Source organism: Pongo pygmaeus, chromosome 18 (assembly GCF_028885625.2).
Source record: "Pongo pygmaeus isolate AG05252 chromosome 18, NHGRI_mPonPyg2-v2.0_pri, whole genome shotgun sequence".
Taxonomy (NCBI): domain Eukaryota; kingdom Metazoa; phylum Chordata; class Mammalia; order Primates; family Hominidae; genus Pongo; species Pongo pygmaeus.
The window spans coordinates 54,437,336-54,463,632 of NC_072391.2; the positions used below are offsets into that span (position 1 = coordinate 54,437,336).

At 48.3% G+C, this 26,297-nt stretch overlaps 2 non-coding genes across 2 annotated transcripts; one reads left to right on the top strand and one right to left on the bottom strand.

Annotated features, from left to right (window-relative positions):
• The first annotated feature begins 5,386 nt into the window (after positions 1-5,386).
• On the top strand, positions 5,387-5,469 carry TRNAL-CAG (transfer RNA leucine (anticodon CAG)). The gene has a single exon. It is a non-coding gene; the product is annotated as a tRNA-Leu (tRNA).
• A 432-nt stretch (positions 5,470-5,901) lies between these two features.
• On the bottom strand, positions 5,902-5,984 carry TRNAL-CAG (transfer RNA leucine (anticodon CAG)). Its single transcript has one exon. It is a non-coding gene; the product is annotated as a tRNA-Leu (tRNA).
• Between the last annotated feature and the right edge of the window lie 20,313 nt (positions 5,985-26,297).

A 26,297-nucleotide genomic window follows, 5' to 3' on the forward strand; every position in this document is an offset into this window, starting at 1 on the left:
GGCTAAGGCAGGAGAATGGCGTGAACCCGGGAGGCGGAGCTTGCAGTGAGCCAAGGTCGCCCCACTGCACTCCAACTTGGGTAACAGAGCAAGACTCCATCTCAAAAAAAAAAAAAAAAAAAAAGGAATCAATGTTTGGCCAGGCGCGGTGGCTCACGCCTATAATACTAGCACTTTGGTAGGCGGGGGCAGGTGGATCACTTGAGGTCAGGAGTTTGAGACCAGCCTGGCCAACATGGCAAAACCCCATTTCTACTAAAAATACAAAAGTTAGCTGGGCGTGGTGGTGGGCGCCTATAATCTCAGCTACTCAGGAGACTAAGGCAGGAGGGTCACTTGAAACTGGGAGGCGGAAGTTGCAGTGAGCTGGGATTGCACCACTGCACTCCAGCCTGGGCAACAGAAGGAGACCCTGTCTCAAAAAAAAACAACAAAAAAAAACATTTTCCAAAGTGGCCTCACCGTTTACATTCCCATTGGCAATATATGAGAGACTTCTAGCAGTAGCGTCTCATCCTTGCTAATACTTAGTATTGCCAGTTTTTAAAAAAAGTCATTCTAATAGGTGTGCAGTAGTGTCTCATTGTGGCTTTACTGTTTATTTCCATAATAACTAACGATGGTTGGGCATCTTTTCATGTGGTTATTAGCCATTCATATATCTTCTTTGCTGAAGTGTCTCTTTAAAGCTTTTGCCCATTTTAAAATTGGGTTGTCTCCTTATAATTGAGATATAACTGCATGCAAGTGCTTTATCAGATATATCTGATTTTAAAAAATCTTGCGAATATTTTCTCCCAGTCTGTGGCTTGTCTTTTATTTTTTAACAGTGTTTTTGGCTGGACTGTGGCTCACACCTGTAATCCCAGCACTTTGGGAGGCCCAGGTGGGCTGATCACTTGAGCCCAGGAGGCTGAGATCAGTGTGGCCAACATGGTGAAACCCTGTCTCTACCAAAAAAATACAAAAATTAGCCAGTCATGGTGGTGTTCCTGTAATCTGAGCTACTTGGGAGGCCAAAGTGGGAGGATCACTTGAGCCCAGGAGGCGAAGGTTGCAGTGAGCCGAGATCACGCCACTGCACTCCAACCTGCATGACAAAGCCAGGCTAATTTTGAAGAGCAAAATTTTTATTATTTTTTTTTATTTTAAGGATAGGGTCTCCTTCTGTCATCCAGGCTGGAGTCCAGTGGCATGACCATAGCTCACTTCAACCTCAAACTCCTGGGCTCAAATGATCCTCTTACCTCAGCTTCCCAAGTAACTGGGACCCCAGGTGTGAGCCACCTTGCCTGGCTATTTTTTTTTCATTTTTTTTTTAGAGTCAGGTCTCTCTATGTTGCCCAGGCTACATTTGTGTCACAACTAATGAGCCAATATTGCTACATTGTTATTAAATTCTTATTCAGAGTTCTTCAGTTTTCCCCCAATGTGCTTTTTCTGTTTCCAGGATACCATCCAGGATACCACAGTACATTTAGTCATCCTGTGTCTATAGACTCCACTTGGCTGTGACAGTTTCTCAGACTTTCCTTGTTTTGGATGACCTTGAACATTTTGAGGAGTACTGGTCAGGGTTTTTTTTCTTTGTTTTGTTTTGTTTTGCACCCAGGTTGGAGTGCAGAGGCGTGATCTCACGTCACTGCAACCTCTGCCTCTTGGGTTCAAGTCATTCTCCTGCCTCAGCCTCCCAAGTAGCTGGGATTACAGGCACGCACCACCATGCCTGGCTAATTTTTGTATTTTTAGTAGGGACAGGGTTTCACAATGTTGGCCAGGCTGGTCTCAAACTCTTGACTTCAGGTGATCCACCCGCCTCAGCCTCCCAAAGTGCTGGGATTACAGGTGTGAGCCACCACACCGGGCCCTGGTCAGGGGTTTTGCAGGATGTTCCTCAATTGAGATTTGTCCGATATTATTTTGTCATGATTAGACTTCGAGTAATGTATTTTTGGAAGGAAGACTACAGAGCTAAATTGCCACTCAAGGATACCTACTATCAATAGAACCTATCACTGTTGATGTTGACCTTGATCACCTAGTAAGATTGTATTTATGTATTTATTTTTTATTTTTTGAGATGAAGTCTCACTCTGTTGCCCAGGCTGGAGTTCAGTGGCACAATCTTTGCTCACTGCAACCTGTGCCTCCTGGGTTCAAGCAATTCTTCTGCCTCAGCCTCCCGAGTAGCTGGGATTACAGGCACGTGCCACCATGCCTGGCTAATTTTTGTATTTTTAGTTGAGATGGGGTTTCACCGTGTTAGCCAGACTGGTCTCAAACTCCTGACCTCAAGTGATCCACCCGCCTCAGCCTCCCAAAGTGCTGGGATTACAGTTGTGAGCCACCGCGCCCGGCCCATTTCTGGTTTCTACTTAGCTTTTTTCACTTAACTTTTTGTCTTGAGATTTTTCCATGGTATGAACCCTTTTTTTTTAAATTTATTTTTTATTTTTGTAAACTAGGATTGTGTTATTTATTTCTTTCATCACACAGTGAATATGGACCAAGCCCTATTATGTGCCAGGCCCTAGCCCCAGGGGTCTGGCTAATCACCAAGCCACAGATTGGGGGTGTTAGGGAGAGCCATTAATCAAAGGATTACCCAGATAATATGTTCATTACAGATGTGCTTGGATGGAGACCCAGGGAGCTGGGAGAGACTGTGCCAGACAACTCGATTTGTAGGGGTGAGCAGGGAAGGCTTCCCGGTGGTAAAAAGATCTGGAGTGTGAGGGTGGCCCTCTTGGTGTTGAACAGAGAGACAAGGCCCTGGCCAGAGCTGCCTCCAGAGAAGCAGAGAGGGGCACAGGAGGGAGAAGTTCTGATCCCTCACTTCCTGGGGCCCCTGAGATCCTGCAGCCTGCCTGCCCACCCTGCCCTCTGTCTCATGAGCCAACAAATCTCTCTTTTTTGCCAAAACGAGGGCAAGCTGGGTTTCTGTCTTTTACACCCAAAGAAACTGATGAATGGCGTTACAGTCCCCCAGCGTTTTTGGCACCAGGGACTGGGACTGGTTCTGTGGAAGACTATTTTTCCAGAGGAGGTAGGGGTGGGTTAGGAGGGTGGTTTTGGGATGATTCAAGCACATTATGTTCATAGTGCACTTTATTTCTATTATTATAACATTGTAATAGATAATGAAATAATTATACAACTCACCATAATGTAGAATCAGTGGGATACCTGAGTTTGTTTTCCTGCAACTGGACGGTCCTATCTGGAGGTGATGGGAGATCATCAGGCATTAGAGTCTCATAAAGAGTATGCACCCTAGTCTCTTGCACTCGCAGTTCACAATAGGGTTCAGGCTGCTATGAGGATCTAATGCTGCCCCTGATCTGACAGGAGGTGGAGCTCAGGCGATAATGCAAGCGATGGGGAGTGGCTGTAAATACAGATGCAGCTTCCTTAGCTTGCCTGTAGCTTACGTCCTGCTACGCCGCCGGTTCCTAACAGGTCACAGACCGCTATAGGGGTTAGGGACCCCTGCCCCAACTCCTCCCTTCCTTCCTGTATGGCTCAGAGAGATGAAGTGATCTACCCAAGAGCACACCGCAGGAATTCAAACGCAGTACTTCTTCTCAACCTGTTCAAGGTTTAGCAGGGACCTCCGGGATCCACTAGCCACGTTTGTGATGAGGGAGGAGGTGAACTCAGAGCAGTTTTGGGGAGACCGAACAGCAAAGTGGTGGGGAAAGTTGGTTTCAGACCAAAGATATTATAGAAAATTACCCCTGGATGGAATCTTCCAAATCAAATTTTGCTTTAGGGCACTGGTAGAATGAGTCTCCTCATTATATTCTAATCCCTGGAAACTGTGGCTCTGTTACTTTAAATGGTTAAAAGAGAGTTTGCAGCTGTGGTTAAATTAAGGCTTTGGGCTGGGCACAGTGGCTCACACCTGTAATCCCAGCACTTTGGGAGGTGGGTGGATCACTTGAGGTCATGAGTTCAAGAACAGTCTGGTCAACATGGTGAAACCCCGTCTCTACTAAAAATACAAAAATTAGCCGGACGTGGTGGTGTGTGCCTGTAGTCCCAGCTACTCAGGAGGCTGAGGCCGAGGCAGGAGAATTGCTTGAACCCAGGAGTCAGAGGTTGCAGTGAGCTGAGTTCGTGCCACTGCACTCCAGCCTGGGCAACAGAGTGAGACTACGTCTCAAAATAATAACAATAATGATAATAATAATAATAATAATAATAATAATAATAATAGATTTGGAGATGGGGTGATGACCCTGGGTTATCAGACGGGCCCAGTGTAATCACAAGGGTTGTTATAAAGAGGTTAGGCAGGAGGGTCAGAGTCAGAGAAGGTGATGTGAAGACAGAGCAAAGGTTGGGGTGGTGTGGACTGAGAAGCCAAAGAATGTGGGTGGTCTCCAGCAGCTGGAAGAGGAAAGGAAATGGATTCTCCCTTCTGGCCTCCAGAAGGAATGTAACCCTGTGACCCATTTTAGTCTTATGACCTGCAGAACTGTAAGATAAATAAATGGGATGGTTTTAAGCCACCAAATTTGTAGTTATGTGTTACGGCAGCAATAGAAACTCTTGAATCTCCTTGGCAGCATTTCCACCAAGTGACCATCAATCCTCGTCTTGAATGCCTCCAGCGACGGGGATATCACTACCAATACAGTCACCCTGTTTCCTTTCCAGCAAACTCTTCTCCCAAACCCATCCTCTGTAACTATCCACCCACTGCACCCCCACCTCGGGCCCCAGTTCTTGGAGCAAAAAGGACAGGCAGACACAATCCCAACCCCTTGTATATCAGGCTTTTGTAGACAGATAATAATTCTCTTCCCCAAGCTTAACAATCTCCAACTTTTTCCCTTGATCAGCTTACTAGAAAGGTCTAAAAGCCAACTCTTTCTGGATGAGGCCCTAGGTAATCATTTGCAGAGTGGGATCTCCCAACCCAAGGCCTCCCGTCCTGAGGAGCGGATAACAAAAACCTTATAGAGCATTCTCCTTCCAACAATAATTCTCCAAACCCCGCCCCCTACTCCGCCAGTGCCCCATTCACAGCCCGAAACATCCGACTGGTATTAGTAATAGTTCATAATAATACCACCACTTGAGGCTCAGAGCCTGGGCAGGCGGCTAGAATTTAGCAACGTTATTTCGTTTTCATTGTGTTTATTTCTGTTGATGGTAAGGGAAACTGATTTTCCATTTAAATTTTCTGTGTATTCAGTAGAAAGCGCCAGTTTGAGAACAGCAGTGGGTCTCGCTGCACCAGATGGGTTTGGTTGTGGATAACCTAAGCAGCAGGCCGGACTCGGAACTGCCCGGGACACCGCCTCTGGGTTCTGGTTCCCGAGCATCGTTGAAGCATAAGAAGAACTACATCAGACCCCAAAATAACCTCTCCCAGGAAGTCAGGATGGCCGAGCGGTCTAAGGCGCTGCGTTCAGGTCGCAGTCTCCCCTGGAGGCGTGGGTTCGAATCCCACTTCTGACAAGTGATCTTTTCCGGTATTTTAGAAGAGAAAACTTCGACGACCGCAACCAAGAAAAGCCCGCAAACACAGGGGGCCGTAGCTTTTATAATCCAAAGTCAAATGAATGTCTGTGGGGAAGAAAAAGTCTCACAGGACGTGGTCGTGTGATTCTGAACTCCCAACTGTTGAAGAGGTTGAGGCGGTAGGATCTTGCCACCGCACTCCAGCCTGGGCGACAGAGCGAGATTCTTTTTTAAAAAATAAAATGCTCGTTAATAAGAAACTACTCGTTTTGTAAAAGAATAAAAAAAGATTATGCGAACATATACACACAAGACATCATAACCTCATTGATCTGTAAAAGAATAAAAAAAGATTATGCGAACATATACACACAAGACATCATAACCTTATTGATCTACGGTCTTGATAAGGAAAAAGCATTTGAGCTCTGTCAGAAGTGGGATTCGAACCCACGCCTCCAGGGGAGACTGCGACCTGAACGCAGCGCCTTAGACCGCTCGGCCATCCTGACTGCTTGTAAGACAACGCTCATAAAGCTTCTTCACAAGTTCTGCAATGTGCGCATGCGTAGCGGGCAGCGAAGACCCAGGCCTAGTTCTCCGCCCGGCGTCCGCCCGGCGTTGGGTGGAGTGAGATACACTCACTTGCTCCAATGGGCATGGAGAGATGGGACCAGGAGGGTCAGCGCGATTCACCTAGGCGACGCCAGAGGGTGCGCAAGGCCTACTAGAGAAGGCCGAGACCGAAGACTTACTTTAATACACATGCATTCGTGCCTCCAGCATGTATTCATTCTGCATGCATACATGTACTATCATGTCAGCTTTGATTCCTGAAATCTGCAAGCAACCTTGTATTTCCCTTGTGCACAATGCAATCAAGTCCGTTTACCTGCACTGATTCGTAGACATTTCCGTGGGCTGGCGCCCAATCTAGGTAAAGCCCAGTAATTGCAAGGCCGCCTGGCACTCTTACCGCGCTCTCCTTCCGAATACTTGCCCCAGCTGCAGCTTCACATTTGTATGTGTGTTATAACTCATTTACTCAAGCTCCGGGGTAGAACGAGGCCTGCAGCTGCACAGCCAGACCCGCCCTATTCCTATGTCCCCAGTGCCCAAACCGTGCCCGGCACACAGTATGTACGCAGGGAAGATCCCAAGAATTCATTCTTCCCTCGCTTCCTCCTTCCTGCATCCCCTCATTTCGCGACTCATCTCTCTTTTCCTGGCCCCCGCGGCATCTTCCTCTCTTCCCTTCCACCCCCTCTAGGCTTACGCACGCCGCGCACAGGCTGTTTCCAGGGACCAGAAGACCTCGATACCGAGAGGGTGCCCTTCTCCACGAGATTTCTAGGATCTCAGGGGGCTGGGCCGCTGACCTGGTGTGTAACAATTACACATTAATTAATGAATTCCCTCATTAATGACTCATATTCCTACAATGGCAGCTGCTGCCCCTCTCTGTACACAGGCACTAGAAAAGAGGGTCCAAGACCCTCGAACATCTGTGAGCCAACTTTGGAGTCCAGGGGTCAGGCCCAGAAGGTGTGAGCAGTGGGGTCACATTAACCTCTTAGTGCCCTCGGACTTGTCTGAGATGGTATCACAGAGCGGCCTCAGCCAGAGAACAGCAGCACTTACCACCGTTGGATTAGATTCCCTTTAGATGCTTGGAGCTTGGGATGCAGCCCCCTGGGGGTGGGCAGAGGTCCTGGTTATCTGAAAGACAATGAAACCCTCCTCTTTCCCTGTCCCAAATGTCCTATCCTCATTGACTGCCAGAATTCTTTCCTTTAGGTTTAGCACTAACCTCTTTTGTGTCCTCTTCTAAAATACAAATTGCCCTGGAAGCTGGAAAGAAAGTCAACAAAAATTTATTAAGCACTTGCTATGTGCCACTCTTCTAGATGCTGTGAACAAAACAGAATTTCCACTCTCAAGATACATTCAGGCATGGAGTGAAGGGAGAAGGATAAGAAACAGGTGAACAAATACGTCCAGGTGTTAAATGCTGGGTAGAGGATGCATCAAGAAACTCATGAAAGACTTTAAAACAGGCAAAAAAGATAGCTGGATCTGATTCTATAAGGGCTTGCACCTTTCATTACTTTTATGTCCAAATAATTCTTGTCCACAGAAATACAGGTGAATTTTGTTAGAGCAGAATGCAATTGATCATTGCCCTGTGGATATTGACCAATTTTGCAATCTACTTATAAATTCATTTCAGCATTCCTGATTGCCAATATATGTGTATCTTTGAATTCTCTTTTGAATTGGCTATAACATTGAACAGGTCCTCCCATTAATTAATGACTAAAATAAAATCTTTGACATGTGTTCATTTTATATTTATATGAATTATTATTTTATCTTAAAAATTATCGTTTTGGCCAGGCGAGGTGACTCATGCCTGTAATCCCAGCACTTTGGGAGGCTGAGGTGGGCAGATCACGAGGTCAGAAGTTCAAGACCAGCCTCGCCAACATGGTGAAACCCCGTCTCTAGTAAAAATACAAAAATTAGCCAGGTGTCATGGCACGTGCCTGTAATCCCAGCTACTAAGGAGGCTGAGGAAGGAGAATTGCTTGAACCCAAGAGGTGGAGGTTGCAGTGAGCTGAGATCACACCATTACACTCCAGCCTGGTAACAGAGTGAGACTCCATCTCAAAAAAAAAAAAAAAAAAAAAAAAAACCCTTTTAACAGTGATCAAGAGTGATTAGGGCTCTCCTAGGCAGGGTGGTTAGGGAGGGCCTCTGTGAGGAGCTGACACTGAGTTCAAAAGGAGAAAGACAAGCAAGATCAAAGCTGCAGGTGGCAGCATTTCAGATAAAAGACATAGCCAGTGCAAAGGCTCTGAGGCAGAGAGGAATATAGTCTGTTGGAGGGACAGCAAGGCCAGTGTGGCAGGGGTAAGGTGATAGGAAGGTTCAGGCCATATCACACAGGGCTGGAGTGCCAGGGAAAAGAGTTTGGATTTTCTTCTGTGATGGAGTAACTGGTATGTTTTTGTTTGTTGTTGTTGTTGTTTTGAGACAGGGTCCAGCCCTGTCGCCCAGGTTGGAGTCCAGTGGCACAGTCTTGGCTTACTGCAGACAATCTCCTGGGCTCAAGCAATCCCTGCCTCAGCCTCCCAAGTATTTGGTACTACAGGTGTGCACCACCACACTTGGCTAATTTTTGTACTTTTTGTAGAGACAGGATCTTGACACTTTGCCCAGGCTGGTCTCGAACTCCTGAGCTCAAGAGATCCTCCGGCCTTGGTCTCCCAAAATGCTGAGATTATAGGTGTGAGCCGCTGTGCCCAGCCTGGAGTGTTTTAAGCAGGGGAGTGGCATGGTCCTGAGGGCCCTTCAAAAACTAGCCCTTTGGCTGCTGTGTGGAGGATGGACGGGAGGCCAAGGGAAGAATTGGAAGTCCAGGGAGAAGGCCTGGGCAGGGAGTGTAAGAGATGATGATGGCTGGACCAGGGAAGTGGAGATTGCAAACGGTGGTAGAATTCAAGATTCAGGATGTGTTTTGGGGTAAAACAGACAAGCCCTGCTGACTGGCTAGTGTGTGTGGGGGGTGTCAGGGTGGAGAGAGAAGATGTAGGGATGCAATAGGAGGTCACCAAGGCCATAGGGGAGCCAGGTTACTAGATGCTTGGTTTCCCTTGAAGGCAAGGGCTTTGAAGCAGGGGCTGCTAGCTTCCCACTTTTACCCCATTATGCAGACCAGGGAGGTAAGGCTCAGGTGGGCTGAGTGACTTGCCCAAGGTCCTCTTTGGGGCAGAAGCCCTGCACTCTCCACCTCTGGGACCCTCCCTTCATTTCTTGCCTCACCAACCTTTCTGAGTGCACATCATTTTAGAGAGAAGGGAACAGAGGTAGGGCCAGAGCTGGAGCCCACACCAGCCCCGCCCTGCCTGCTGCCCTCCTGGCTGGCCTGGGAGAAAGTGCTCCCTTGATGGGGCTCAGCACCAGGTTCTCACACAGCTCTGTCTCCTGGGTTTGGGTGGATGATCAGGTGTCCCCCCTCGACACCTTTCATGTGACACCCTCCTGGCCTGGAGGAAGCCTTGTACCCCTAGGTCCCTGAGACCAAAATTGGGAAGGGAGAAGGCCACCATTTCTGTTTATGTCCTGTTTCCACCTTATCAGCAGCCTAGATGCCAACAGTGAGCCCTGTGGGACAGGCCTCACCCATTCCCTGCTCTGGGCATTTGTCCAGCTTGGGAAAAAAAAGTCCCCTGGGTGGAGCTTGAAAAGCCCACAAGCAGCTGGGGAAGCCCCGACATGGCTCTTCCTGTGCTTTGCCCTACTTTGCACAGATGAAGTCAGACGGCCAAATGAGGACCTAGTGTTTGTCCAGTCAAGGTGCCTGAAAGGGGTAATTCCTAGCATTCCCGGGACTTCAGCGCACATCACCAGCCCTCCCAGGGACAAGTGTGGCAGGAAGCTGAGTATTAGTGAATGTTTCCTTTCCATCCATTATCTCACCTAATGTTCATCACAGCACCACAACACAGGTCATCATTACCCCCATTTTACAGGAAAGTGAGGCTCAGAGAGACCACATGAATTACCCAGAGTCACACAGCTGATAAATGGAACTTGATTTGTCTGGCTCAAAACTCCTTGAGGCCAGGTGTGGTGGCTCACACCTGTAATCCTAACACTTTGAGAGGCCGGGGTGGGAGGATCGCTTGAGCCCAGGAGGTCGAGGCTGCAGTGAGCCGTGATCATGCCACCTCACTCCAGCCTGGGCAACAGAGTGGGATGCTGTCTCAAAAACAAAACAAAGCAAAACCCCTTCTTGAATGCTGTGGGCCTAGCATTGTGCCAAGCACTTTCTTTACATTGTCTCCTTAATAAAGGCCATGAGGCTGGGTGCGGTGGCTCACACCTGTAATCCCGGCACTTTGGGAGGCCGAGGTGGGTGGATCACCTGAGGTCAGGAGTTCGAGATCAACCTTACCAACATGGTGAAACCCCATCTCTACTAAAAACACAAAAAATTAGCCAGTCATGGTGGCAGGCGCCTGTGATCCCAGCTACTCGGAAGGCTGAGGCAGGAAAGTTGCTTGAACCCAGGAGGCAGAGGTTGCAGTGAGCCGAGATCGCGCCACTGCACTCCAGCCTGGGCGCAACAGAGCGAGACTCTATCTCAAAAAGAAAAAATAAAAAAAAGCCACGAGGGCTTGCCAATTCACATGGCAGGATGGACTTTGAGATGCTGTTTTTAGTCCTGTTTGTTTTCATTATTGAAGGAGATTTAAAAGAAAGGGTAGGATTTTCCCAGTAAGGCAGTCCAAGTAGCATGGCCAAGCTTTTGTTGTTTAGGCTCTGGTTTTCTGGGCTGAGGGTGGAGGGCAGAAGCCACGGGGTGCCAGGAGCAAATGCCTGTTAAGGTCCTGGTTTGGACATCTTGACTACTGAGGGGAGAAGCCAGGCCAGCCCCAGGGGAATGGGGGAATCTGGAGGTGAAGTGAACGAGGCAGGCGAAGATGTCTAACAGGATGGGGTAGGGAAAATTTGGTCCCTCAGGAGCTGGAGCCAAAGACCCCAAGGTCCACCCTTGGCATAGAGGGAGTCAGGCGGCTCAATTTCTTGGCTATGAGTGGATCACGTGGACAGTGAGCATTTCAGTGACGACCAGAATAGACCAAAGGCCAGGAGCTCACTTCTAAGTTCTCTGGACTGCTTCTGCCCATGCCTCCTAAGCCTTTGGCCACCCTAGAAGGAGAACCCCAGGAATGGCTGAGACGACAGCTTACCACCCTGATAGGCAAGGAGTAGAGGGCCAATTTTTTTTTGAAATGGAGTTTCGCTCTTGTTGCCCAGGCTGAAGTGCAATGGTGCGATCTCGGCTCACTGCAACCTCCACTTCCCAGGTTCAAGTGATTCTCCTGCCTCAGCCTCCCGAGTAGCTGGGATTACAGGCGCCCACCACTACTCCCAGCTAATTTTTTTTTTTTTTTTTTTTTTGTATTTTTAGTAGAGATGGGGTTTCACCATGTTGGCCAGGCTGGTCTTGAACTCCTGACCTCAGGCGATCCACCTGCCTCGGCCTCCCAAAGTGCTGGGATTACAGGTGTGAGCCACCATACCCGGCTGGCCAATTTTAATTCGAACCCTCGTGGCTGAATGTGTGGACTCTGGGACCACCTGAGTTCAAATCCTGCTTCTGCCATTTGCTAGCTCTGTGACCTCGGGGGAGTTACTTAGCCTCTCAGTTCCCCAGTTTCCCCATCTGTAAAATGGTCTTAGTACTAGTATCTATCTTAGAGGATTGTTGAGAAGATCAAATAAGTTAATACATGCTGAGCACTTAGAGTGCCTGGAGCAGAGTAAATGCTTTATGTGTTAGCCCAGCAAAATAAAACAATGTGATTTTTTTTTTTTTTTTTTTTTTTTCAGACAAGATCTTACTCTGTCACCCAGGCTGGAGTGTAGTGGTGCAATCACAACTCATTCCAGCCTCGACTTCCTGGGCTCAAGTGATCCTTCCACCTCAGCCTCCCAAGTAGCTAGCACTACAGGCACATGCCACCACGCCTGGCTAATTTTTGCAAAAAAAAAAAAAAAAAAAAAAATTTCTGTAGAGATGGGGTCTCAATATATTGCCTAGGGTGGTCTTGAACTCCTGGCCTTAAGCATACCTCCCACCTCAGCCTCCCAAAATGCTGAGATTATAGGCATGAGCCACTGTGCCCAGCCTAATATGACAATTCTTGTGCCTGGTGAATACTATGGGGCCAGTTTGACCTGCCAATCTGACTTTGTGGAGAGAATCTCTAGCCTGCCCTCCCCACAACCACAGTGCATCCTGATGGCCTCACCTGAGTCAGCCATGACCAGCTTTCCAACCTCTTCCCCCACCTTCATCTCCCACCTCCATTTATCTGGTTTTCCAATACAAAATGTACTCCCTCCGCAGGGTCTATGAAACTGGCCGTTTCCTCTGTCTAGAGCCATCTTCTTCAAATGACTCTTCCTCAGAGTGTGGCTAAAGCAGCCCCCACCTCTCCTCCCAGTCACTTGCTATCTGGCTGCCCTATTTGAGATCTGAAGTCACCGTGTTCATTGGCTGGCTTATCTGTTGATCGTGTTTCTCCCTGACTAGGCTCTGGGCTCTGCGAAGGCAGGGACCTCGGCCATCTAGTTCACCAGGGTATTCCTGGCAGGTAGGGCATTCCTGTCACATAGCAGGAGCTTGGTAAATAAATAGTACATGAGTGGGTGAACGGACAAAGGGATACATGGATGGATGGATGGATGGATGGACGGACAGACAGACGACTGAGTCAATTCTCTGGGCTCTTCAAGTCAGCTTTTTGTGCCTCTGCAGTGGAGCTCAGGAAGCCTGGGTTCCCCCCTGGGAAGGCCATTCATGACCCTTGCCTTCCCCAGAAGTCTTCTTCTCTGAGTCCCGTGCCCAGCTCTCCCCATTGGGATAACAGCCCTTTTGACTGCCTGGGCTCGGGGACCTCCAGACCCTCGGGAAGGTCCATCTGCTCTGTCTTTCTGGGCTAAAAGGTTTCTGTGTTCTGCTTAGAGCTGCACCAGTGCAGAGCTTTCTCTCGGGGTGGGCTGCATCCTTAGTGTGGGGTATGGGATGCAGTGTCTGAGGTCGAGGCCTCTGAATGGTCTCTTGATGTGCTTCCTATGGCCATATCAGCAGCAACAGGTGGAAATACTGCTGTCCTCCTTGGTAAATGTGGCTGCAGTGAGCCTCCCATAGTCCCCACGACCATCCTGGCCCTTCCCCTCTCCGGGATTCCTCACAACCCCCAAGACTCCTGGGCACCCAGCACCAAGGCTATTATCTGCTCTCGCTGGCATGCGCCCTACTAGCCATCACATCTTTTGAACATTTCCGCCAGACTAAGATCATGTCTTTCCTGTTCAATCTCATACTCCAGTACTCTTGGGAGCCTCTTTTTATTCAATCCAACCTGCATTCTGGTCACTTTTCACTCTCACCTCACATCCCTCTCCCTCCCCATCCTGTGTGGCCCCCTTAGTCTTTGGGTACCAAACCTCCTGATTTTCCTTTGGGAAACCCCTCCGTGGCCACTGTCAGTCCCAGCAGGAAAGGTGAGGCTGATTCTCCTCTCCTCTCATGCTGGGAATGGTCAGATGACTCACATCTGCTAGTCAGCCATTCCACCCATCTTGCCACAACACTGATTGGTTCAGAAATGAGTGCAGAATTCCAGTTGGTCCAGTGGGAGTCTGGCCTGGGGGAACACTTGGAATAGAGAAGCTGGGTGAGGGGTCAGGTGGCTGAGCTGGTGGTGGCTGTCTTTTCTATGCCATCCAGAACCTACTTGAGAAGGAAAGCTGGAAAATATACAATGTCAGCTCTCTGATGACATTGATGACATTGGAAAACCTGGAGCTAGCTGTCCATCAATTTATCCCTTTTGGTCTTGTCAGTTTCATAAGCCAATGCGCTTTTTCACTTATGCCAGTTTAATGTGAACCTCTGTCACATGTAACCCAAAGACAAACACAGCCTGGACCTGTACCCGCCCACACAGTAGTCACTCACTGGCTCTTGAGCATTTGAAATGTGGCCAGTCCAGGCCAGGTGTAGTGGCTCACGCCTGTAATACTAGCACTTTGGGAGGCCGAGGCAGGCAGATCACTTGAGGTCAGGAGTTCGAGACCAGCTTGGCCAACATGGCAAAACCCCGTCTCCACTAAAAATACAAAAATTAGCTGGGCATGGTGGTGTACACCTGTAATCCCAGCTACTCAGGAGGGTGAGGCAGGAGTATTGCTTGAATCTGGGAGGCAGAAGTTGCAGTAAGCTTAGATCACGCCACTGGACTCCAGCCTGGACAATAGAGCGAGACTACATCTCAAAAAAAAAAGTAAATAATATAAAATAAAATAAAAAAAGAAATGTAGCGAGTCTGAATTGAGAGGGATCATAAGTGTAAAATATAAAGTAGGTTTCAAAGACAGTATGAAAACAAAAATGTAAACTGTTTCATTATTAATTTTCAATGTAATTATACTTTGGCCATGTTGGGTTAAATAAAAATATATTATTAAAATTAATTTCCACTGTTTCTATTTACTTTTTCAATGCTGCTACTAGAAAAATTTAATTTCTGGCTGAGTGGGGTGGCTCATGCCTGTAACCCCAGCACTTTGGGAGGCTGAGGCAGGTGGATCACTTGAGGTCAGGAGTTCAAGACCAGCCTGGCCAAGATGGTGAAACCCCATCTCTACCAAAAGTACAAAAAAAGTAGCTGGGTGTGGTGGCACACGCCTTTATTCCCAGCTACTCAGGAGGCTGAGACAGGAGAATCGCTTGAACCTGGGAGGCGGAGGTTGCAGTGAGCTGAGATTGTGCCATTGCACTGTAGTCTTGGCAACACAGCGAGACTCTGTTTAAAAAAAAAAAAAAAAGAAAAAAGAATAAGAAAAAGAAATTGAATTTCCTATGTGGCTTGTGTCATATTTCTATTGGGCAGTGCTAGCTTAGATGGCTCCTCTGCAAAACATCAGGAAACAAGAGATAAGATCCTGCCTGATTAAATGATGCAGACTTAGTGGAAGAGAAAGAACTCCAGGGATGCCAAAGAGGAGGAGGTGTGCTGGGGAAGGTGGTCAGAGAAGGACCGGTCTGACCTATATGGGCTGAGAGGAAGGGGAAGGCATTCCATGGAGCCCATCATGAGCAAAGGCCTAGGGGTGGGACTGGGAGAAGATGGGTCTCAGGAGAACCAAGGATGGTATGGAGTCCAGTTGAGATGGGGCATCAATTTCTCCAGGAAAGCCAGGGATCCCGGGGAAAGTGCAATAAAGAGGGACAAATATTCCATTTTCCTTTTAATCACTACACGTTTTCTATGGGCATCATTTTAAAATCATTATTTATTTTTATTTTATTTATTTATTTTTAAGATGGAGCCTCACTCTGTTGCCCAGACTGGAGTGCAGTGGCACGATCTCAGCTCACTGCAGTCTCCGCTTCCTGGGTTCAAGAGATTCTCCTGTCTCTGCTTCCGAAGTAGCTGGGGTCACAAGCGCACACTACCATGCCCGGCTAATTTTTGTATTTTTAGTAGAGATGGGGTTTCACCATGTTGGCCAGGCTCGTCTCGAACTCCTGGCCTCAAGTGATCCACCCGCTTCAGCCTCCCAAAGTGCTGGCATTACAGGCATGAGCCACCAGGCCTGGCCTTATTTATATTTTAGAGAAAGGCCTTGCTCTGTCACCCAGGCTGGAGTGCAATGGTGCAATCTTGGCTCGCTGCAGCCTCAAACTCCTGGGCTCAAAAGATCCTGCTGCCTCAGCTTCCTGAGTAAGCTGGGGCTACAGGTGTTTGGCCACCATGTCCCGCTAATTAAAACAACAACAACTTTTTTTTTTTTTTTTTTTTGTAGAGACAAGGTCTACGTTGCCCAGGCTGGTCTTAAACTCCTGGCCTCAAGCAATCCTCCTGCCTTGGCTTCCCAAAGTGTTGAGATTGCAAGCATGAGCCACTTCTCCTGGCCCTATGTGCATCGTGAGAGCCCAGAGCTGGTGCAGCCATTTCTCCAGCCTTCCAGAGTCAGAGCTAGCCCCTAAACTGCTTGGACCCAGTGTTGCAGGCCATGTCTGGGACGCAAACCCATCCAAGTGGGGCTTCCAAGGAGGGAAATGGGGACCACAACCCTGGGGAGGAGCAGGAACCCACAGCTGCAGCCCTTTTCCACCTGCGTGAAGCCACTCAGAGTTTTGACATTTCCTCTGGAAATTCTTTATCTTCAAATAACTCCCCGTTTGCCTCTGGATTTTGATATGCCTAATGCTATTTTCTCCAGGCCTGTTTGTTGCAGTCTTTCTCTATGGTTGCTGGGACTCAGATCCTAGAAGACCAACCTATGTTCTTTGTCCTGGGGACCTCAGCAGAGGATGTGCCAGCAGGGGCACAGGTGGGTCTGCCCAGGGGAGGTGCCTGGACAGGCAACAGATGGACTCTTGGAGTCCCAGGAGGTCATGACGGGGTGGTGCAAGTCGGGTGCCCTGTTCCCCAGCCAGAGACACGGTGGGCAGGGCAGGGGAGGGTGGGGGCTGGGGGAGTCATGTTTCCCAAAAGGCACTGCTTTTGCAATGTGAAAGGAAAAACAGCCATGAAAATTACGTTTCATTCTAAAAAAAGAGCATTACTGATGCCTCCTTTGTTCTCCAAAGGTTTCAGCAGATATATAGAGCAAGTTTCTTCATTTATCAAGTTCCTCATAAAAATGAGACAGTCTGATACAAAATTTTTCTAGGTCAGGTGGTCTGAAAAAGTTTCCAAGTTGCTGAAGGAGCTCAACACCTTCACCCGCCGCCCTCAGCTCTCCTCTGGTTCCCTCCCTGGGGAGCCTTTCCTGACCTCCAGCCTGGGTCAGCTCCCCTGTCTGCACCAGAACCCTTGGCATGGTGTATGTGTGTGTGTGTTTGTGTGCGTGTGTGTGTGTGTGTGAGAGAGAGAGAGACAGAGAGAGAGGAGAGTTTTAGGCTACGTGTGTCCCCACCAGACCCCACACTCATGTGATCTGGGACTCTTCAATCCCCACACATCTTGGTGCCTGCTTCCTTGTAGGAACTGTTTTTGTTTTTGAGACAGGGTCTTGCTCTGTCACCCCGGCTGGAATGCAGTGGCTCGATCATGGCTCAATGCAGCCTCAACCTTCTAGGCTCAAATGATCCTCCCACCTCAGCCTCCCGATTAGCGGGGACTTCAGGCATGCACCACCAAGCCTGGATAATTTTTGTATTTTTTGTAGAGACAGGGGCTCACTATGTTGCCCAGGCTGGTCTCGAATTTCTGGACTCAAGTGATCCTCCTGCCTTGGCCTCCAAAAGTGCTGGGATTACAGTCACTGAGGCCGGCCTCCTTGTAGGAAGTATTTATTAATTGAAAAACAAATTAATAAATCCCCCAGTAAATCCCCAATTCAGAGTGTTTCCCCCATATATTCATAGCACCCCAACTAGGGCCCTCAGTGCTTGTGCTCAAGTCCTCAAGATTACATTTTGGGGATCCAGTTCTCTCCCGGTTAATGTCTGACTATGGAAGAGAAAGATGTTCCTCTCTCCACCTGCCCAGCTCTTCAATTGACCTCTTCTTGGCCATCAGATTGAGTGGCCACCCTGTGCCAGTCCCAGAGACCCCACGTGGGTCTGGGGGCAGGACTGTGTGTTTTCATGAAGTTCCTAGTTGTCTCTGGAGTGTTCAGGAACCACATTTACAGGTGAGCCAAATGGAGCCACGACTGAATGTTCAGGTCCCCATCCTCTGAGAACTGTTGGGGGAAGGGATTTGGAGGTAAGGGATTTGGAAGTGTTCAGAGAAGATGAAGAGGGTCTGGAGCGAGGGTGAGTGCAGATCCTCAGGAGCAGATGGTCCCTTTCAAGCTATCTGTGCACACCTCAGGAGGCAGGAGTGGTGAACTGTGAGGTTCTTCATCAAATCTCTTCAAGGCACTACTGCCATGGGGGTGGGAGAGGTGACAACAGGACGCCCTAGAATTCTGCTAGCTTGGCCGGGTGCGGTGGCTCATGCCTGTAATCCCAGGACTTTGGGAGGCTGAGGTGGGCAGATCACTTGAGGTCAGTAGTTCAAGATTAGCCTGAACAACATGGAGAAACCCCGTCTCTATTAAAATTACAAAAAATTAGCTGGGCGTGGTGGCGCATGCCTGTAATTCCAGCTACTCAGGAGGCTGAGGCAGGAGAATCGCTTGAAACTGGGAAGCGGAGGTTGTGGTGAGCCGAGATCACGCCATTGCACTCCAGCCTGGGCAACAAGAGCGAAACTCCGTCTCAAAAAAAAAAAAAAAAATTCTGCTAGTTTACAGGCAGATCACCTGAGATTAGACGTTTGAGACCAGCCTGGCCAACATGGTGAAACCTCGTCTCTACAAAAAAATACAAAGATTAGCTGGGCGTGGTGGCACATGCCTGTAGTCCCAGTTACTCGGGAGGCTGAGGCAGGAGGATCACTTGAGCCCCGGAGGTGGAGGTTGCAGTGAGCCAAGATCATGCCGCTGCACTCCAGCCTGGGCGACAGAGTAAAACTCTTTCTCAAAAATAAATACATAAAATAAACAGAATTCTGCTGCCTTGGAATCTTCGGCAGAAGGGCAAGGGCATTGAGGGAGGGGCCCAGCTTTGGCTGGGGGACAGGTGGCATCCGGCTGGCACAATAGTGTACCTAGAAGACCACAACTAGGGCTTGATTGGGTAGAAGAGGACAGGACTTTGGCGGTGATGGCTTGGCCACGAGATGGATGTGGCGTCTCTGAGGGGTGGGCTCTGACAGAGGGTATGAGGGGAGGCTGGTGGGGATGGGTGTGTGCCAGCATCTATGTCTATGGGTGTGTAGAAGTGTGTCTTTGTGTCTCTGGAAGTGAGAACACGTGTGAGTGTCTGAAGTGTGTTTTTGTACATTGCGCATGTGTGATTGTGTGCAAGTATATATGTTGGTTCAGAAATAGTCTATGGGGATGAGGGCACTGGGCTGGGTGATTGTATATATGTGTGTGGAGGCATTTTCATGCAGCTGGGTTAGTCACTGTGGGATTTTGTGTGTATGTGTGTGTATGTGTGTGTATGTGGGTGCATATGTGTATATATGTATATGTGTGTGTGTAATGTGTGTGTGTATGTGTATATGTATATGTGTGTATGTCTGTGTGCATGTGCGTATATGTGAGTATGCATGTGTATGCATGTGTGTGTATGTGTGTATGTGTGTATATGTGTATGTGTGTGTGTGTGTGTATGCGTGTATATGTTTGTGTGGTGGGGATGAGGAGTGATAAGGATGGGGCAAAGAAGCACTATGAACTTGGGATTGAGCTGATCAGAGCAGAGCTGTACTCCTGGTAGACTTGTGGAAAGTTCTAGACTTGGGGGCAGAAGAGCCATATTCAAATCCCACCTTTGCCACTTTTCAACACATGGCCTCAATGGTTTCTCCCCCTCTCCATGCCTCAGTTTCCTCGTCTATAAAATGGGCATCATTACCCTTATGATCTCCTGGGGCTGACTGGGACACCAAGAACCCTGGTGGCTCAGTTCACCCTGAGGAAAGGGAATGAGAAGGGGGCTCCTGCTCTTCTGTGCTCTTGGAATTTCTTACCAAGAGCATGTGTTATTTTTATAATAAAAAAGAAGCTGGAAAAAGGTGTCGGTGAACTGGAACCCCGGGACACATTTCTCAGCCCAGCTGGGGAGATGCTTGTGGTTCTGGAGAGAGAGGACCACAGTCAGGGCTTGAGGTGTTTGCCAGGGGATAGGGTGTGAGGCTGGGTAGGCTCTGGATGGCCTCCCCCTCCCCAGGAGCCAGCTCTGAATGTCATTGCCTAACTTTGAGAAGATAGGGATGCTGCTTCCAGGAGGCCTGCTGGCTTGTATACCTGACCAAGGAGAATGGAACCCCACCCAGTGCCTGGACAAACAGGACAAAATCACCTGCAGAAACAGCTCCTACCAGACATGAGATTAAATCAAATGTAAACTTCGCTTTCACAATGTCGGTTTCTTTTTCTTTCTTTTTATTTATTGACTTTTAATCCTCCCGTGTCCCGGATGAATCACAGAAAGCTGTTATCAGAGATTTCCTCTGATTACCTTGCCTCTGGGGAGGGAGGCAAAGGCTTTCACTTTCCTTTTTTGTAGCTTTCATAATAAGGTTTGAATTTTCTAATCTTGTATATCTCTTTTCCCTGTTTCTGCCCCCACTTCCTCCTCCTGCAGGCATTAGGTCTCTGACCAGAGATCCTGCCTTTTGGGGGGTTTTCTTCTTGGAATCTCAGAGTATTAAAAGGAAACAAAAACTGCAGTCAATGTTATATAATTTTTTAAAAATACCAAAGTGCTGGATTTCAATACTTTTCTATTTTTTACAGTGCATATATATATATATGTATATATGTGTATATATATCCCCCCCCACAGGGATTACATTTGCATAATTTAACTTTCAAAAGGTGCAAAGTAAGAATAAACAGATGAAAACTTTCCTTCCATCCCTGACTCCTGCTTCCTTCCCCAGAGGAAAGCCCTGCGGTACTGGTTCCTCATGTAGCCCTCCAGGAAATTTTCTGCATATACAAGCTGATGTATACAGGCATTCCCACCTTCCCCCACCCTTCTCCTTAAACTGTCATCTTCTATGCATACTGGCCTTGTTCTTTTTCCTCCTCCACTTAACAATGTATCTTGGTGGTTGTTTGCAAGAGCACAGAAATGCCTATAAAATCTAGTCATTTTACAGAAGTGGAAACTGAGGCCCAGAGAGGTCTAGAACCCAGTCTTGAGTCACGGTTCAGGGCTCCTTCTTCAAGTTGAAGGTGAAATGGGTAGGGATAAACTTTTCCTGCTCAGACACATCCTTTTACAAGGCTCCTTCACTGAGTGAAATGGAACTCAGGCCAAGATTTATTTGTTTGTTTGTCTTAGGTGCCTTGGATTCTCAGAAGGAAGACACGAAACCAGTGCCTCGCTCCCTCAGAGATGGCTGCCTTCCAGCCCAAACAGGGGTCTGGTCTGTGGAACTCCCTCCAGCTCTGCCACAATAACTGTGTGGCCTCCGGTGAGTCGCCTCCCCTCTCTACATCTCCCCAGCTGGAATTTGTTGCTCTCTCTTCTGGGTTCCCACAACATGGTTTATAACCATTTCAACCAACCCCCCAACTTCCTCTTCTCACCCTTAAATCATCTTTAGTTAATTGAGCATTTACGATGTTCCGGGGCTGTGTCCAGTACTTTTCATATGTTGAAGTCTCAAAACAATATTGAGAGGTAGGGGGAATTTTTTTTTTTTTTATGAATAGGAAGCCGAGGCTGGCTCATGCCTGTAATTCCAGCACTTTGGGAGGCCAAGGTGGGTAGATCACTTGAAGTCAAGAGTTCAAGACCAGCCTGGGTAACATGGTGAGACCTCGTCTCTAAACAACAACAACAACAACAACAACAACAAACCACACACACACACACACACAATCCTGAGGCTTAAAGAGGTAAAGGAACTTCCCTTCTTCCCTTATATCACACAGTTAGTGTTGAAGGCAGAAATCATACCAGGCCAGCTCTGCCAACTCAGAGTTCCTAATGTAATCCACTGCTCCCTTGCACCTGGATATTAAAGTGTGAGCTTAGGCATCCCAAAAAGGCTGGGCCCAGAGAAGGAAGGCAGATTGCCCAAAGACACACAGCTACTGGGGCTGAGTGGGAAGTGGAACATTTCTTAGGCTTTTTGGATATTTATCATGTGCTGGATGCTGGTGACATGGAGATGAATAGAACACCTTCTGTTTGCTCCCAAGTTGCTCAGGGGATCTTCTCATCTGTATAATGGTCGGAGTTAGGTGTTGGCCAGCACCTACCTGGCTTAGACCATTGGTCCTTCCAGAGTGTTGAGCAATAGCTAGGCACGAGGCACTGTGCAGTTTGCACATGTATTCTTCATAGCAACCTAAGAAAACAGGTGCCCTTGTCCCATTTTACAGACGAGGAAACTGAGGCATGGAGAGGCGAAGGAGCAGCAGCCCTGGCACAAGAGCTCTGGTCTGACCCAGCCTAGTCCTAGCTATCCCACAGCTCTATCTCCTTGGCTTGGGAACTGCAGGGCACTGTGAATGAGTATGGGGGAGGGTAGTGTATAAATCATATTTCCGATTATTATTATCAATGGGGTATTGGCACTGGAGGGGCATCATCAGGTCTGGGTGGGAAGAGTGGATGTTTGGACAGAGGCCCTTTCCTGGCCTTTCATCATCTGAAACAGAGCAGCCAAACTCCTTCCGCAGACAGGAAGGTGACTCAGATGTTCCTCTAGGAAAGTCCAAGTCCAGCTGGGAGCCCAGAAAGTCCCACTGGCCCTCCCAGCAACTCCTTGGTTTCTCTCCACAGCGTGGTCTGAGAGGAAAGTTCCCAGGTGATTTTTCTGGCAGGGAGACATAGAACTCTCAGCAGCTGAGGAACAATCAGAAAAATTTTTTTAAAAATCTCAATCCTGGGATCCCTAGATATGGGGAAACTGAGGCCACAGAGAGGCAGTGGTTTACCCAAAGTGCCACAGAAAGTTAGAGGTGGAGGCCAGTCCTATCTGGAACGCGGAACGGCACTGGCCAAGGCTGCTGTGTGCTGGAGGCTGAGGACACTGTGACGGGCCAAGCCCAGGGCCTGCCGGGAAGTGCTCCTGGCTTAGCAGGGGAGCGAGGCCCTGGCTGGGCAAAGGCTGCATGGCATGACCACTCTGTGCTGGAGGGAAGTGGCTGCCCAGTGGCCCAGAGGAGGACACCATGAAATTCTGTCTGGTGTGTGTGCACGTGCTGGGGGACACATCAGGGCTCTCAGATTGGGATCTGGAAAGATGCATTTTGCCAGGTGGAGAAGGGAGGAAGGACATTCCTGTAGGAGGGAACAGCATGAACTGAGGCTCAGAGGTGGGCGCTTTGCCCAGGGACTGTGAGGAGCAGTGGAATGTATGAGTTGAGAACATGGATGTTGGAATCAGACTAGTTAAGTTTGAATCCTGGCTCTATCACCTACACCTGTGCACCTTGGCAAGCATTCTAACCTCTTGGTGCCTCAGTTTCCTTCTCTGTTTTTTGTTTGTTTGTTTGTTTTTGAGACGGAGTCTCACTCTGTCACCCAGGCTGGAGTGCAATGGCATGGTCTCGGCTCACTGCAACCTCGGCCTCCCAGGCTCAAGCAATTCTCGTGCCTCAGCCTCTCGAGTAGCTGAGGCTACAGGCACGCGTCACCATGTCCCGCTAAATTTTTTGTATATTTTGTAGAGATGGGGTCTCGCCATGTTGACCAGGCTGGTCTTGAACTCCTGACCTCAAGCAATCCACCGGCCTCGGCCTCCCAAAGTGCTGGGATTACAGGCGTGAGCCACTACACCCAGCCTCAGTTTCCTTCTCTGTAAAATGGAGAGAAAAATAGTACTTACCTCAAAATATTTTTGTGATAATTAAATAAATTAATCCACATAAAAGGCCTAAAGACAGATAGGCACATAGTTATTAATTGCTATTTCGAACACTGTATTTGGGTTCAGCGTGGTCCAGAACTAGATCTGGATTCTCCTTCCGTGCTCTTACCTCTGCACTCAGTTCCATTTTGCTATTTTGGGGCTCCAAGAAACCCTTCTCACAACCTCACTCAGTGTTGCAGACCCCTGAAGGGTGGTATGGAGAAAGGGCAATCCGGGTAAAAGGGCTTGTGGGGATTTTGGAAAATTCCCAGCTGTGGGATTGGGATCCAACCCTAGAGGTTAGGACAAGAGGGAGGAGGTTTCTCTAGGAAGATGGGAGTTGAGGAAGGGGGGCTGCCCCAGATGGAGCAGAGAGACACCCCCGCCCCCTGCAGGGGCCCTCTTGCCTCAGTGCTCTGGAAGGACAGGTCCGCCGGAGAGGGAGGTCACAGATTTACACGCATCTGTAACACAGAAAGAATTTGCATGGGCCTCCCAGGCAGGGACGCAGAATACCCAGAATAGCAGGGAATAGCTGGGCTGGGAATAGTAGGGGAGGGCAGAGTGGCGCTCGGGACTCCTTGAGCAGCTCAGCCTCCTCCCCTGGTTTGGGGGTCCTCTGTCCCTCCTGCAGCCAGCACTCTGCCATCTTTGTGACCCAGCTGCTCTCTGGGTCTGCGTCTTTTTCTGTAGTGGCTGCTGCTACATTCTCCTTAGGTCAGCCACAGCTCCCACTTCCTCACGTCCTTCCCTGTGGATGGCTCCAGTTTCTGCCTTCCCTGGGGTGGGCGGGGGATGGGGTCTTGGCTTCTGTGCCATTCCCTTCCCCATGTCAGAAGCACAGCGGGGGCCGGACGTGGTGGCTCACGCCTGTAATCTCAGCACTTTGGGAGGCCGAGGTTGGCGGATCACCTGAGGTCAGGAGTTTGAGACTGGCCTAGACAACTGGCGAAACCCTGTCTCCATTAGAAATGCAAAAATTTGCTGGGCGTGGTGGTGGGTGCCTATAATTCCAGCTACTCAGGAGGCTGAGGCAGGAGAATCGCTTGAACCCAGGAGGTGGAGATTGCAGTGAGCCGAAATCGGGCCACTGCACTCCAGCCTGGGTGACAGAGCAAGATTCTATCTCAAAAAAAACAAAACAAAACAAAACAAAACAAAACAAAACTTTGCTATTGTAAATAGTGCTGCAATAAACATACGTGTGCGTGTGCATGTGTATTTATAGTAGTAGAATGATTTATAATCCTTTGGGTATATTCCCAGTTGATAGACTGGATAAAGAAAATGGGGCACATATACACCATGGAATACTATGCAGCCATAAAAAAGAATGAGATCATGTCCTTTTCAGGAACATGGATGAAGCTAGAAGCCATCATTCTCAGTAAACTAACACAGGAACAGAAAACCAAACACCACATGTTCTCACTCATAAGTGGGAGTTGAACAATGAGAACACATGGACACAGGGAGGGGAACATCATCCACTGGGGCCTGTTAGGGGGTGGGGGCAAGGGGAGGGATAGCATTAGGACAAATACCTAATGCATGCAGGGCTTAAAACCAAGATGACAGGTTGATAAGGGCAGCAAACCACCATGGCACATGTATACCTAGGTAACAAACCTGCACATTGTGCACATGTATCCCAGAACTTAAAGTTAAAAAAAAAAAAAAGAAGCACAGCAGGGGTGGGTTAGAGGGGCTGGCAACCCTGACACATTCTTCCAGAGGAGTGCCTTCCCAGCGATTGTCTTTTCAACCTTGTAATGATTTAATATCTAATTTATTTATGTATTATAACATAAATACTAAATTTACTTTTCAATCAACCTTACATGGGCATGATATAACAGTGAAATGTAAGTCTCCCTCCCTGTCCCTGACCTCTCCAGAGGTAAGGACTTTTGCCAGTTTTTTTCAACAATGGTTTTTATGGTGATTTATGGATTTGAGAGTTTTTGAGATGCTGATGAAAAGTCCCTAGAGGAAGCAATAGGAAAGCAAGATCATGAAATGCCCAGAAAACATAGTCAGACAGAGAATCTTTTCTCTGGGCCATCTTCCTTTGCAAACAGTGGTGAAAGCTCCCCTTCCTGTATCCCAGCTAAGCACCTCTTCCTGGTGTGAGAAACTGACTGTGATTCTGCTCTGTGGGTCTCCAAATCTGATGACACAGGTTATCACCCCATTCCAGATTGATCCTACTGATTGAGTTCCCAAACCAGCCCATTGCATTGGCCACTGGGAGGTCTGGGTGACTACTATTGGCTCCAGCTATAACCCCTAGTCCAGTTGGTTGTGGCCTTGGTGATGGGTTACTGGTTTCTAGTATTGTAAGCCTATATGTACATGTAACCCCTGTCCTCCTTTTCCTACATATATGATAGTATACCGAACAAACTGTTCAGTATACTACTGTGACTTGGACCACTCTCACCAGCTCTCTTTAACATTGCACTAGAGGTGGAAGCCAGTGCAATAAGTCAAGAAAAAGAAATAAAAGTCATAAGCATTGGGGGTGGGGGGGAAGCAAAATTATTATTATTATTATTATTATTATTATTAGAGACAGGGTCTTGTTCTGCCACCCAGGATGGAGTGCAGTGGTGCAGTCATGGCTCACCACAGCTTCAAACTTCTGGGCTCAAGTGATCCTCCTACCTCAGCCTTGGAAGTAGTTGGGACTACAGGCTGATCTTGAACTGGGCTCAAGAATTCCTCCCACCTTGGCCTCTCAAAATGAAGCCACCATGCTCAGCTCCAAACTATCATTATTTACATGACATGATTAGGTACAGAGAAATTTCCAATAAGTCTGCAGACAAGCTATTGGAATCAATAAGTGAATCTGT